The following is a 15,192-nucleotide window of genomic DNA, read 5'->3' as shown; positions in this document are numbered from 1 at the left end:
GTAGCCCAAAACTGCTTCCGCCATAAAAATTCAATGAAAAATACAATACGGAGCTGCTCAGAGCAGGCAAATGTCAAAAACCGATCTCCACACCACCCATACAAAAGACACTCGAGCCCTGGCAACTCATTCTGCCAATATATTCGGCTCATGGTGCAGCTTTGAAGCGTTTATTGACACCAGACTTGCGCAGAAATGCCGAAATATACAAAAAAGCAGATTGTTGTGTCCCAAGGGGGATAGTGGCAAGGCCAGGCACGTGCGTGTGTGTGCATCGAGTGGAAGGTGTTGATACCTTCATCTCCTTTGCTAGGTAATATCAGAGTCCCTTAACAGGACTCTGGTAATATCAAGGTATGCGTGGTTCCTTCACAAACCAAGTACTTGGTTGCAGCAGTTTCATCAGTATGACGCAAGGAAAATAGCTGCTCTCTAGCCGGAACAAAGACATATGTAATATACATTGAACACAAAAATTCAGTTCCAGGTTTTCTTTTCTTGGTGATTGGCGTACCCGAGTGATAAGGTGATGGTCCCCTCATTCATCAGCCAGATGTGGTCCGTTTGGCCGCTAGCAGTTGCTTTGCTAGCGACTTCAGAAATAGGAAATGCATTAAGTTATATTCGAGGCATTTGCATGCATGAGGTTTAACTATTACTGCCCATGCGACCTCCTGTTCAGTTACTGTTCATGCGACCTCCTGTTCAGTCTGTTCATCATTCTTGGTTTGATTTTGGTGTTGAGATCCCATGAAGCCCTGTGTGGAAGTCTTCAAAGACTTCTATCTGGCCCCTTCAGTTCATTGTTAATGAACTTCCACACCACGTGCGCTTCAAGCATCCCATTCTTGCAGGACTGTGGTTTGGGAAGAAGCATCCCAAAATGCAGTTGTTCTTGCACACATTTGTGAAGAAGCTCAATGGCATGAAGGCAATCAAGTGGAACCATGAGGCTCACACGCATGTGTCCAAGGTAGCTGTCCTGGGGTGCTCAGTTGATGCTCAAGCAAGTAGCCACGCTCAACATGGTCAACTTCAATGGCTACTTTGGATGCCCATGGTGCCTCATTCCTGGGGAGCCCACTGAAGGTAAGCCATGTTTATCTTGCAGTTCTTTGGCATGGCCTGTGGAAAACAGTAAACTAGTTGCCTTAATATTTACTTTCCCAAACACGTTGCAAAACTTAGTTATCGCATGGATAAATGCAAACAGCAACGCTTCCAACTTCACGAAAGCAGAAGGGTGCACTGAAGGGCCTGTTGATACATTTTAACTTCAAGAAAACAGCGCAGATGGCAGGACTAAGCAAGAAACACAGAGTACAGGGGCTGACGAACAATTGAGTGCGCTTTAATGCGGCAGGAAAACACACGTGAAAAGGGAGGAAAAACGAAGAAAGCGAAATAAAGTTTTACATAAAATGTTTTCAGAAGAATACTGTTTGTAAAAAATTAGTAAATTCTGTGCCATGCTTGTAGTGAGGACATTGTGTGACGAGTTTTTATTTTTCATTTAAGGGGGCATGCGGTACATCATATATGAGCCACCAGAAGCAAGGACATCTGAGATGATGGTTCAAGATATGAAGCTGGCTCTTCGGTTTAAGGACACCATCAATGGTATCAAAGGGCCATCTGCTCTTGTGAACTTCAAAGGTAAGCTAGCCTTTATTCTCCTTTTATCGGCTATAGGTGCGCTTAGTGATTTTCATGGCATGATACAAAAACAGCAACCTGAGCACGATACAAATGGAAACATTCTCAACCCTGAGGGTGAAATTATTGAGCAAAAGGTTGTGTAATTTAAGCCAAGGGTATGACGGAAGCCCATTTGGTCGGGATGCATTTTGAAGAAGAAAGGCCAGGACGGCGACCACGTTCTTTCGAGTTTAAAGGAAATTAACGTTTCGGCTTCCACACTGAAGCCTTGGTCACAATAAAACCTTGAAGGGAAATAATCGCCTTAAGCACGCTTCACAACGCTGCGCAGGCAACTTGCGTAGATTGGCGGCAGATTTCTGGCATTCCTATTCAGCGTGTGTTCCGTCGTCTGTATGTGAAGTGATTCCAGTAGCAGGCGTCAGGTGGCATTCCTTTCTTTTGCGAGGACACATGTAGCAGACCAGTAGATTGTGTGCGATGTGGTATCGCAGTGCTCGGCAAGGGTGCTTGTCGACACGTGGTTCTTGTTCACATCATTTTGATGCTGCTGCAGGCGCTGCGCAAAGTTTCCTGACTCGCCAATATACACGTAACGGCAGTGTGCACAAGGAATGACGTAGACAACTCCTGGATACCTCTCTGTCTGCAGTTTGTCCTTTACGTTTACAAGTTCATGCCTTAGTTTGCGAGACGGCACGGGCGCAGTTTGCACATTCTATGAGCGGAGTATGCGTGACAGAGCCTATCTGATGCCGGGCACGTACGAAAGTGCTGCGTGCTTTTGAAGTCCGACGTCGGCAGCATGCGCAGGGCGAGGGCGTTGTCGCTGAACAGAGTTGATGAAGCCCTTAGGGTAACCGCACGATGAAAGCTCCTAGTGAGCTCGCGTAGTCGTGAATTCACGACTGTGAATTCATCCAATTCACGACTGAGGAAGAGGCCGACAGGCGTCTGGCATTCCTGGATGTCCTGGTGAAGTGTGATGGTGTGGGGCTGTCCTTTACGGTGTTCAGAAAGAAGACTCACACTGGCCGGTGCCTACACTTTAATTCGGTGCATCCGGCAGGAGAGAAGCAGTTTGTGGTGGCCTCCCTTCTCTGCAGAGCTGACAGGACCTCCAGCAAGCCAGAGGACCGGGTGGCAGACAATACGCGAGCTCACTAGGAGCTTTCATCGTGCGGTTACCCTAAGGGCTTCATCAACTCTGTTCAGCGACAACGCCCTCGCCCTGCGCATGCTGCCGACGTCGGACTTCAAAAGCACGCAGCACTTTCGTACGTGCCCGGCATCAGATAGGCTCTGTCACGCATACTCCGCTCATAGAATGTGCAAACTGCGCCCGTGCCGTCTCGCAAACTAAGGCATGAACTTGTAAACGTAAAGGACAAACTGCAGACAGAGAGGTATCCAGGAGTTGTCTACGTCATTCCTTGTGCACACTGCCGTTACGTGTATATTGGCGAGTCAGGACACTTTGCGCAGCGCCTGCAGCAGCATCAAAATGATGTGAACAAGAACCACGTGTCGACAAGCACCCTTGCCGAGCACTGCGATACCACATCGCACACAATCTACTGGTCTGCTACACGTGTCCTCGCAAAAGAAAGGAATGCCACCTGACGCCTGCTACTGGAATCACTTCACATACAGACGACGGAACACACGCTGAATAGGAATGCCAGAAATCTGCCGCCAATCTACGCAAGTTGCCTGCGCAGCGTTGTGAAGCGTACTTAAGGCGATTATTTCCCTTCAAGGTTTTATTGTGACCAAGGCTTCAGTGTGGAAGCCGAAACGTTAATTTCCTTTAAACTCGAAAGATCGTGGTCGCCGTCCTGGCCTTTCTCCTTCAAAGGTTGTGTAAGGCTACACGCAGCTAATGATAATGCTCTTGCCAAAACCTATCAAGTTTTTTCAGGTAACGGAACATTGTAACTGTGAGGTAAAGTACGTTCTTGGGCTAGTTGGTCGATCACTATTAACAGATGTATAGCGCAAAAAAGACGAAGGACAAAGAATGCACGAGGCCTGTGAGGCTTTCCAGCTGATTCACTGTGGTGTTTCATTTAGATGTCAGCTCTAAATTGTGGCTAATATTTGTCTATATTTCTCTTGCTTGACAAACACCTGCAAGGACACCAGTGTAGCAGATAGAAGAGTGCACAAAAAGCAGGGTTTTAAGGCAAGTCAAGAAATGAAGTAAATTTAGAAGCTGGACCATTCAAAGTGTAGAGACCGGCTCAGTAGACAATGTTTTAATGGCAGTTTAAGGAGTTTGTATGACTGGTGAGGTCTATACGCAGTGTGTGGCGACACAGCTAATAATTCTTTATACATCAGTTTGAACCATTATGTACATACCTTCCTCATGCTTTCTGTTGTTCTGTGGTAAAGTGGGGAAAAAATAAATGAAAGAATGAAATGGCAGAATGGAACATCAGTATAAGGTGAGAAAAGCAAGTCTATTTCAGGGCATAAACGAAAGTAAGCGCTTTTTGCGGGATTTCAAAAAATCCTGCACAAGGCTGTTTGTGGAAATAACCGGTGGCAGTAAACATCTATTGTTTTGAACCTTCCTTAATGGCAAAAGAATAGGCCTCCTGCGCTGGAGTTTTGGCGACATGAAGCGCCCCTAGCGGCCGACGCCTCTGGGTAGTACAAAAGCAGACGACCCTCGCCGCCCTCCATGTGCTTTCAATTACAAGCCAGAGTGAAAGTTGGTTGTGGCGCTTTGTGGCGTGTTTAAATGACTGCATGCTGTATGAAATAGCCCTTAAAGTAGTTGCAGAGGCTAGACAAAATAATATCCGCTAAAAGAAGCCGATTTGTCGGCTTTCTTTTGAGCGAGCTGTCGCGGTGGTCGCGGCGTGCGACAGTATCGCCAGGTCGGGTGGTTTAACTGTTTGACGACAGTTACAGTTTTTCCTTTCGGTCGTGCGGTCGACAAAGGAAAGTTCACGAGTAGCATAAACACGGAACGCTGCTCATCCTATATCCTGAGGTAACTGCAAAAGGTTGCTTCAGCGGGAGCATATGCAAGCGAACGCAAGAATTGCGAAGCCGACTCAGCTGACACTGCTAGACTGGCACCGCCTTTGAAACGAGTGGAAATTTTGTTTCGTATTCTCGCGAACTAAATGATTCTTGGGTAACATTTTACGCCGCACGATTTACGAACGGCAGGGTACATGCATATTTGCGAGTAGGTGGGGCAATAGCGCCAAATAAACAAATTAAGCGCTATTAAGTGGACGCAAAACATGCATTAAATCACGCGCCCGCTGCCTCCAGAGATGTGTACTTCTATAACATCACATAACAGAGCCGCATACACGGTGCGGGGCCCCGAATATTTACATACGATCACCAATGACTGTGTTGGTTTTCTAGTGCTAGGGTCGTCGAATCTAAACGCCGACACACCAGTTTTGACTTCAAATGGAGTTAGACAGCGACACAAGAACAAAGAATTGGCGTCCTCCAGTTGAATTGCCCCCCCCCCTTATCTTCACACTTCACCAGATTATTGTCAAATATTTTTAAAAATTCGCTGAATTTTTTCTCTTTCATTCAAAGCCCTCCTCCTTTTCCTCCCACCCGATTTGCCGTCCAGCCCTCCGCCGTAATATGGAACTAGGCTGTTGCTGACCCTCATTCTATAGGCTATTAAGTATACTGCAAGAGCGTAATTAAGTAAAGTGAGAGCAAACAAAGAAATCGAGTGGCCTCTTAGTTCGCCCGACCATATTTACGGCCACTAATTTCGGAATCGCAAAATAGATTTCACGCTTCTGGCGGTCGCGGCATTTTGTCACTGAGACACGCAACAAAACGGCAAGCCAACGCTGCACCATGTATTCGTGACGGCGATGCAAACGAGCACTGTTTAATGAAAGTGCACGCATAGTGTGCATGTACGCAAAAGAGCGGCGCACCGCAGCAGGCGAGCCTGCGGTCCGCCGGACTCGCTGGCTTTTTAAAGCGCGATCATCGCCGATTGCGTCACTCTTCTTTTTTGATCGGCTGTTTTTGTTTTTGAGAAGTCTTTGTCACCTAGAGTATTAGTTTAAACTAGAAATTTCACTTAAAATTTCACTTCGTACGACCATCGATCGGTGAACCTGCGAGTAGCAGACGCCGTCGCGGTCCCGGCACTTTCATCGGTGCTGTGAAGGTGTTCAGCGCTGCAAAGATTTTTCCCCTAATGCCAAGTTGATCGCCGAAATAGATCGGACGGGTCGGGGATGAGTTAATGACCACGTCCCAAAATAATCGGGAGCGTCGAGCTCATTTTGCTTCTTTCAACACGGGATCCTATGGGACCTACGCAGCTTTGTACTACCCGGAAGTACTACCCGGAAGCCGCTTCCGCAGCGCCCCCTGGGCAGCGCAGGAGGCCTATAGGCCTCCTGCGCTGGAGTTTTGGCGACATGCAGCGCCCCTAGCGGCCGACGCCTCTGGGTAGTACAAAAGCAGACGACCCTCGCCGCCCTCCATATGTTTTCAATTACAAGCCAGAGTGAAAGTTGGTTGTGGCGCTTTGTAGCGTGTTTAAACGACAGCATACTGTATGAAATAGCCCTTAAAGTAGCTGCAGAGGCTAGACAAAATAATATCCGCTATTAGAAGCCGATTTGTCGGCTTTCTTTTGAGCGAGCTGTCGCGGTGGTCGCGGCGTGGGACAGTATCGCCAGGTCGGGTGGTTTAACTGTTTGACGACAATTAGTTTTTTTCTTCTTGCGTGCGGTCGACAAAGGAAAGTTCACGAGTAGCATAAACACGGAATGCTGCTCATCTTACATCCCGAGGTAACTGCAAAAGGTTGCTTCATCGGGAGCATGCAAGCGAACGCAAGAATTGCGCAGCCGACTCTGCTAACAGTGCTGGCCTGGCACCGCCTTTGAAACGAGTGGAAACTTTGCTTCGTATTTTCGCAAACTAAATGATTCTTGCGTAACGTTTTAGGACGCACGATTTATGAACCGCAGGGTACATGTATACTAGCGAGTACGTGGGGTACCAATTAAATAAACAAATTAAGCGATATTAAAGGACGCAAAGCACGCACCAAATCACACGCCCGCTGCCTGCAGGGATGAGTACTTCTATATTTATTTATATACGATCATCACTGACTGTGTTGGTTTTCTAGTGCAGGGGTCGTCGAATCTGAACGCCGACACGCCAGTTTTCACTTCAAATGGAGTTAAGGCCCATTCACACTGCGACGAAAGCGACGTGAATTCTGTCGCTTTGTCGCGCGACGGCAAGAATTGCCATTCGCCAAAAACGGACGTCGCGCTACAAAGCGACGGAATGCCCGTCGCTTTCGCTCGCTTTCGTCGCTAGTGTGAATGGGCCTTTATACAGCGAGACAAGAACAGAGAATTGGCGTCCTCCAGTTGAATTGCCCCCCCCCCTCATCTTCACAACGTTTATAGATATATCTATAAACGTTGCATCTTCACTCTTCGCCAGATTATTGTCAAATATTATTACAAATTCACTGAATTTTTTTCTCTTCGCATTCAAACATTCAAAGCCCCCCTCCTCCTCCTCACCCCCCCCCCCCCCCGATTTGCCGTCCAGCCCTCCGCCGTGTCGGCTGCATGGAACTCGGCCGTTGCTGACCCTCATTCTAGGCTATTAAGTGCGAACTGGGAATGTATGCTGCAAGAGCGTAATTAAGTAAAGTGAGAGCAAACAAGGAAAGCGAGCCGCCTCTTAGTTCGCCCGACCACTTTGTTTTACGGCCACTAATTTCGGAATCGCAAAACAGATTTCACGCTTCTGACGGTCGCAGCATTTTGACACTGAGACACGCAACAAAACAGCAAGCTAACGCTGCACCATGCCATGTATTCGTAACGGCGACGCAAACGAGCACTGTTAAAATGAAAGTGCACGCATAGTGTGCAGGTACGCAAAAGAGCGGCGCACCGCAGCAGGCGAGCCTGCGGTCCGCCGGACTCGCTGGCTTTGTTAAAGCGCGATCATAGCCGATTGCGTCACTCTTCTTTTTTTATCGGCTGTTTTTGACAAGCCTTTGTCACCTAGAGTATTAGTTTAAACTAGAAATTTTACTTAAAATTTCCCTTCGTACGACCAACGATCGGTGAACCTGCGAGTAGCAGACGCCGTCACGGTCCCGGCACTTTCGTCGGCGCTGTAAACGTGTTTAGCGCTGCAAAGCTTTTCCCCCTAATGCCGAGTTGATCGCTGAAATAGATCGGACGCGTCGGGAATGAGCTGGTGACCACGTCGCAAAATAATCGGGAGCGTCGAGCTCATTTTGCTTCTGTCAACACGGGATCCTATGGGACCCGCGCAGCTTTGTACTACCCGGAAGTACTGCCCGGAAGCCGCTTGCGCAGCGCCCCCTGGGCAGCGCAGGAGGCCTATACGGGAGGTGTCTGTATGAAAGCATAGATAAAGTCAATGGTGCACTTACCTCTTGAAGTTGTTTTGAGCTTGTAAAGGTGGTTTCACAAAAAACAATAAATCCTATTGTCGAGAAATTCTATTTCTGCTTTGCACTCCCCCCCTCCTCCCCCTCCCCGCCTTATGAATGCCCATTTCGAAATATTTAACCGAGCTCTGTGTATTGACTGTGGGCTTCAGCATTTCATGACAGCCTGGTAGTCCGACTTCAGTCATCAAGGCAGCACTATTTTGCCCTGCTCCTGCTGGGTATTTTAGCAACAGGGATAAGGTTATGGTGCAGGTGTAGGTCACAGAGAACTTTAACGGCATGCAGTATTTTATCGCCATTTTACTCGTCATACGTGGAGTAGTTATTTCTTGCATTGGGCGACACGTTTAATGGGGTATTTGTTAATGACATTATTAACCACGCTGTTTTTTTAGGGCTAGATCTGGTCAATGCTCAGAGCGTGGAGTACATGCACTGCGTCCTGCAAGGTGTGTCAAAACAAGTCACAGAGGCACTCCTGTCCACTCCATACTCCAAGCTCTGCTTTGACGAAGGTAATAGCACATATGTTCTCTTTTCTTTGTATGGTGCGATTTGCTGCTGACATGATGCTACTTTTACATTCCTTGGGTTATACAATTATTGGAGGTTATTTTTTACAGCTCTCACATCAACAGTGGCTAAAATATATGCACGGCTCCTAGTTATCAAGCCTCCCCATTGTGTGACAAGGTTGCCACGGCCCCTTTCCGAGCGGAGCTACTGGAAAGCTTCAGAATGGAGGCATTGGATCCTGTTTTACGCCCTGCCATGTCTTGAGGGAATTCTTCACCTTGAATACTGGAGGCACCTGTCGAAGTTGTCAGAAGCTCTGCATATCCTTTTGGGAGAAGAACTCACTTCAAATGAAATCGACAGAGGAGGTAACATCAATGTTTCAATTGTGTGGCAAGCAATCCGTTATGCGAAATGTTTTCCCAAATGCTTGTTGGGATAGATGGACCATAGTAACACAGTAACATGGTCATAATTTTTAGCTGCATCTTATGTTTGCAAGTGACTGGCCAGTGTTGAGTACCATTGATAAGTTAACTCATTTGATATTTCAGCCATAAAAGCCATTGATGCCATTATTAATGGTCATTGAAGCCTTTGATTGGCCACTTATCGCTGCTATTTTGAGTTTTTAGTATTGGGCAGATGGTCAGTGTTTGCCGTGTTGTTATAGTAAAGCGCAGGCTTTACAACTGCATAGCACTAGTTTCAACGTTGGCTTTTTGCACAATACGCCAGCCAAGTGGAAAAGCCAGACACGCAAAATGCAGTATGTAGGTGTTAGGCTAGAACATTCGTGGTTGAAAACCATTTCCATAGATAATAATAATTATACTTTTATTCGTACTCAGGGCGACTGGAGCCATGTGTACAGGACTACAAAAGGCAGGACTGCCCATACTCAGGAGATTGATGTGTGAAAACAACTTGCGCTTCTGCAGCAGGCTAGTTTTGCATAGGGCCACGCACAGGACATACGCCGCTGGCAACAGCCCACGCATGACCATGACGACATGGGTATCACAAGTATGCAACAGAAGGAGGCAAGATATTAATCGACCAGATTTAGGGGAAATCCCCAAGGTAGAGTAAGTTTCAGCAAATGAATGTTTAACATTCACCTAAATGCAGCCATACGGCTACAAAGGAAAGCTACACAGCTTTCTCAGAAACTTTGCAGTTGAAGAAAAATCCGTCCCGGTCCAGGATTCGAACCCGGGACCACTGCTTAACCGGAATCAGTCGCTCTACCAACTGAGCTAACCAGGAGGCTAGTCGTTTGTAGCGCGAGAACAAATTGATCGACAACTCCAAGCGAAGGACAGGTGTTAATCGACCAGATTTAGGGGAAATCCCCAAGGTGGAGTAAGTTTCAGCGAATGAAAGTTTACTTCCTCCACCTTGGGGATTTCCCCTAAATCTGGTCGATTAACACCTGTCCTTCACTTGGAGTTGTCGATCAATTTGTTCTCGCGCTACAAACGACTAGCCTCCTGGTTAGCTCAGTTGGTAGAGCGACTGCTCCGGTTAAGCAGCGGTCCCGGGTTCGAATCCTGGACCGGGACGAATTTTTCTTCAACTGCGAAGTTTCTGAGAAAGCTGTATAGCTTTCCTTTGTAGCCGTATGGCTGCATTCAGGTGGATGTCAAACTTTCATTCACAAGGAGGCGAGGTGACAAGGCAGCAAAAAAAAAAGTGACAAGGCGACAGCAAGTGCAAGCAGGGCAATGACAGGCATAACATGAAGCAACTACTGACAAAAATGATAATAGCACAGCCTTCCCAGGCACCCCCTGCGTTTTTTCCCTGTCGCAGCAACACCACGTACCACTTCATGCGACTAATCTCCTAGTCAAGTGAGGCCATTCAGCAAGAAAAGTCAACATGGCCGTTGGCACTCGTCGGTTGGGCCGGGTCAGAGTGCTAGTTTTTGTGTAGCATGCGGGAAAGTTTAGGTGATTACGATATAATAGAGGGGTTTCTAATGCATGAGATCCTATGGGAACCATGCCGGGACTGATTGATGATGACGTTGCAGCCAGGAAAATGCAGCAATTGCGAATGTAACAGTGGGGTTCTACTGTATCGGCATTACTGGTAGAATTAGATACTGTGGAGAAAAGATTTAATTGTCAATGATGGAAGGCTAGTGATGGGTTGCCCGGTGTAGGAAGTAGAAGAAAGCAGCGGCCATAGCTTGTGTACATTAGACAGGTCAAAAATAATTGCCATGTGAGCCCTGTGTTTGCGGCATTTATTTGGAAATCCCCTAGTCAGAGGTTATGGAGGTAAAAAAATAAATGCCATTTGGGCCCTGTGAGTGTAACAGATATTTGGAAATCCCCTAGTCAGCGGTTATGGTGCTGACACATGTTGAGTTGTCTGCTGCACTTAAAAAGATGCTATTTCATTCTCTTTCAGAATTGCTCTTGGAAAGCTTTGTGCGCAGTTGCAAGTCTCTGTACTTTCCAAGCTTCATGACATTCAATTTCCATGGGCTGCTGCATCTGGCCAACTCTGTGCGGTCGCTAGGGCCGCTGTGGGCCCACTCTGCCTTTGTTTTCGAAGGTGGCAATGGCAACATTGTGCGGCAAGTATCAGCAGCCAAGGGCATTCCTCAACAAGTGACCGAAAGAATTGTCATGTTTCAGCAGCTGTACCAACTCTGTGACAGTGGTCGGCTGACACTGCAAGAGCAGCAGGTGTGCAAGGAACTGATTGGTTACACACCTGTACAGAATGCTGCACGTGTTGTGGAAAAGCTGTGCCTTCAGGGAAGAGGCAAAGTAACAGCCCTCAGCTGTGATGAGCAGAGGACAATTCAGCTTCGTTGTGGGATTGCTGCTTCAAGTGCACTGCAGTACGAGCGTTTTATTCTAGATGGCCAGGTATTTCACAGCACTGCCTACACAAGGCCAGCTAGGTCGGACACCACTTTTCTTAGAACGGCCAGTGGTGACTACAAGCGGGTGGAAAAGGTACTCGCTCTGAGGGGCACTGATACCTGTGTTATTTTGTGTCGTCCGGTTATATTGCCGATGTACCTGCTAGTGTGCCTGCCATGCCTCAGCACATCAAAGAGTGTTTTCTTTCACACTCTGCAGTGCTGGATATTGTGCTACCAGAGGAGGTTCAGGACTCCTGTCTGTTTATAGGTTTCCTTGTAGAAGAAAAGATGTTTATTTGTAATATTCCTAACAAAATTGAAAGGGACTAAAGTGGCAGCTTGTTGTAGGACAGTATAGCGTATTTTCACTTACATTGTGTTGCTATGGGCTCATTTTTGCTGTGTATGTGTTCTGGAGGTCATGTTAGCATTCAAATGCATTTAGTGTTTAAATATTTACCGGTATTTAGTGTTAGTAGGAAATTTTCAGTGTTGTACGGAAAAACGTTCCGTGAAAGTTTTTTTTGGGAGGAACAGAGGAACATCACCGTTCCGTCAAGGGTAGGTAGAACTGTAACAATACCTCCAGTTATATTTACGAAAGAACAGCATAGGGTACAGCGTTCCTTCTGTAAATGTTACATTGCTGGATTTGGCTGTTTTTGATGCAAAGGTTTTAGGGTGTCCTTCTCATGCTATAAGCTGCCAAATTTTTCTTCCCTTCATGGAGCGTTCTTCCTTGAAGGTCGAAGGAAGAAAAAAATAACCACAAAGCCTGTCAGGCAGGCTGCAGCAGGGTGCACACGGCTATGCTGGCTGTAGACGCCAATGAGAAAGGTGCTTTGGCGCCTCTTTAATTCGTCTTCTGCCACAAACTCTTTTTTTGCACAACCATGAACACAAAAACTGTGAGGCCGCTTGAGCTTCGCCATTAAGAGGGGAATGCGAAAGCTGAGCAGGAGCAGACGTGGATGCGCCATCCGCATTTGCAGAACATTCCAGCTCGGAAGAGCACCTCGCACGGGTAGACGGCACCGCATTCATTGCACACGTGTTCTCTACACCCACCTGAGCCAGCCGAAGGTGCCATACGAGACTACTCCGCTGTCTGTCAATGAACACCTGGGTCACGAATGTTGCACGCACCGCGTGTAAAAGCAAGACGTCAAGTTTCCAGCCTCGGATTCTTGAAATACTGCCGCTGCCGCCCGAAGCGAGGCGAGAGCTAGATCTCATGCGCAACAGCAACCATTCCAGATGGCTGCAAACTGAATCTGACCTGCAATGTTGTATTGCCCCATGGCACGAACATGGCGCTCGAACGTGCCGCCGTAAAGTTTCCCACGCACCAAGCAGACCAAAGGTTTCGTGATGCCCATCACGTGAAGCAGGCAAGTTGCTGCTAAAAGCCTGCTCCAGTCTCATAAACACAAAACCTACTCAGCATTTTCCTCACGAGAGCACTAAACAGTCATACTTTATGGTCTTTGGGTGGGCCCATGAAGAAGGAAGAAGCCCCCTCTGTTAATCTGGCTTGTATGTTGAGCACATCTGATAAGTTGCTGAGAAGAAACTTCAATGCTACACTTGTATTTGGAACTAACCTGTCCCTTCCTGTTTTCATGTATTGTGCAGTTTGTTTTTCTGTCGTTATTCTTAGTTCAAGGATAAACACAGAAGAAATCATGTTTATTTTAACTTCCATGTTACTGGCTCTGGATGTACCTATGGCCCTTTTGCCACTATATTTTTGCTTGCCAAGCGGTTCACTGTTGTAGCCAGTGCATTAAATCTGGGCTTGTTGGTTGCATGAACTGTACAACATAATTAACAGGGCAGTAAGGACTGGAATAAACGCAGTGTCCCCACAGAGCTCATCTTTTTCCTCTCTTCCAGTCGTTACTCCGCTGCTTATGTTTCACAGTACATTTTTTGCGGCCTTTTTCGTGCTTAAATTTTCTACCACGTGTGGTTTTCGTGCTATTGATTCGTTGCTCAGCTCATGTAGCTTTGTCAGTATGATTCATCCTGAAATGTCTTACGATATGACAGTTGCTTTAACCTTATCCTTGGCGAAGTGTTCTGAATGAAAACTTGTAACGAAATCTTGCGAGCTGTCCCAATGTACAGATTCATTTTTGTCAATGTTAGTCATGTGTAAGCACAGGCTTTGATGCTTGCATGATACATTTTTTAAAGAACCATGCTTTTTGTTTCATGCTTTTCAAGGAATCAAATGTTGGCAATCAGTTTTTCAAGAAAGCATGATTAAACGTTTTTTTTGCCCCTTTGTAGAACTCTGCTCAATAAATGCATTTTTAATGCATTTTCTTGGCTCATGCTTACTTAGTTGCAATTACTATTTTTAACTATATGCATTGTAGATTACTGAAAGCTGGAATTGCCATAGAAATATATTCCGCAGCTACAGGATGCAGAGAATAAAATAAGGGTGGATATCAATGTAGATTAATGAGTCCATTATAACTGGTGTATTTTTTTTTGCAAATATACTCTGACCTGAATTGATTTAAAGTATGTGGCAGTACTTTGGTTGAAGTGGAATTAAGGCTACTGCATGAGTGACGTTCTGGGCTATGTGCACTTCACTCATCCGACAATACTGGGTTAATAAATGTGCTTGAAAGAGTGGGGATCGTTTCCTGCAGCTTCATACAAGCGTGGACTTATATATAACGATATTGGCAGAGTGGTGGATTCGTAAAGCTTTGCTGCATACGAAAGATTAAGTCCTGGCAGCGGGCCCCTTAAAAGCCCGAATCAAACATAAGCACAGTAGAAAAAAAATTCAGTGCTGAAGCGCTGAAAATTTTTTTGCTTAATGTCTTTGCTCAAATTTGCTTGAAAAAAATGCTTTAAGGCAGGCTATGCAGTTTGCTCTCCGGAAAAGAAGAAATGAGGGCACGTGAAACCTTCCAATATATACAGATTAGAAACATGTTCCTCGAAGAAGGTGCTTGTACAGAGTATGCCAAGGCTTCGGCAACTGCTTTTCTACTAAGGAAAGAAACCATATGCAACCATATGTAATTTGCTCAAAATAAAAATACCATGGTGAAAAAAAAACTTCGTGTTTTTAGCACGCAGTGCTCTCACCGAACACATACAAGAAGTACCCGTAGATTTTGTCCTTTAGGAACATCGCCTGAGGAGTGAAATCAAGGTCAACAGGCAAATTACCTTGTACAAAATGTTCGCAGAAGCAAAAAAAAAGCGTGGGGTGGGGGATAGTTCAGTGGATGCTCGAACCATGGACTACTGCACCAAAAACGTGCTTATAACCACTGCGCTAACTCAGCGGCGGAGTTGATAGTAGAACATGCAGCATACAAAGCACAGTACTCGTCAACATTGCATTGTCGGATAATCAATCTACTTTCTGTCGTTTTTGAGATATTCTAACGTGATGCGCGTCCAACAAATTTCTATCGCATCGGACGGTCCCGTCTGCCTAATACTACCGGGTCGCCTTTACTTAACTGATGAAAGAGCCATCGCAATGAAACAGCTTTCGGATTAATCGATCGCTTGGTTGAATTTGTCTTCGGGGCATACCAATCGGCTGGATAGGCGAGGCGCTTGACGCATAAGTACCGCGCGCACAGCGCCCCATCCGCAACGAAACAAATAAAAG

The 15,192-nt window shown here is 46.4% G+C and overlaps 1 non-coding gene and 1 pseudogene across 1 annotated transcript; one reads left to right on the top strand and one right to left on the bottom strand.

Moving 5' to 3' along the window:
- Positions 1 to 868: 868 nt before the first annotated feature.
- Positions 869 to 11,947, top strand: LOC144165051 (uncharacterized; annotated as a pseudogene).
- Positions 9,845 to 9,919, bottom strand: Trnar-ccg (transfer RNA arginine (anticodon CCG)). The gene is given in 2 exon segments: positions 9,845 to 9,879; positions 9,883 to 9,919. It is a non-coding gene; the product is annotated as a tRNA-Arg (tRNA).
- Positions 11,948 to 15,192: the final 3,245 nt, after the last annotated feature.

The sequence above is a fragment of the Haemaphysalis longicornis genome, unplaced genomic scaffold (genome assembly GCF_048455015.1).
Source record: "Haemaphysalis longicornis isolate Haplotype H1 unplaced genomic scaffold, Haemaphysalis longicornis Haplotype H1 scaffold_14, whole genome shotgun sequence".
Classification (NCBI taxonomy): Eukaryota; Metazoa; Arthropoda; class Arachnida; order Ixodida; family Ixodidae; genus Haemaphysalis; species Haemaphysalis longicornis.
The sequence above is the reverse complement of the archived record's forward strand: the minus strand, read 5'-3'. Positions and strand labels throughout refer to the sequence as shown.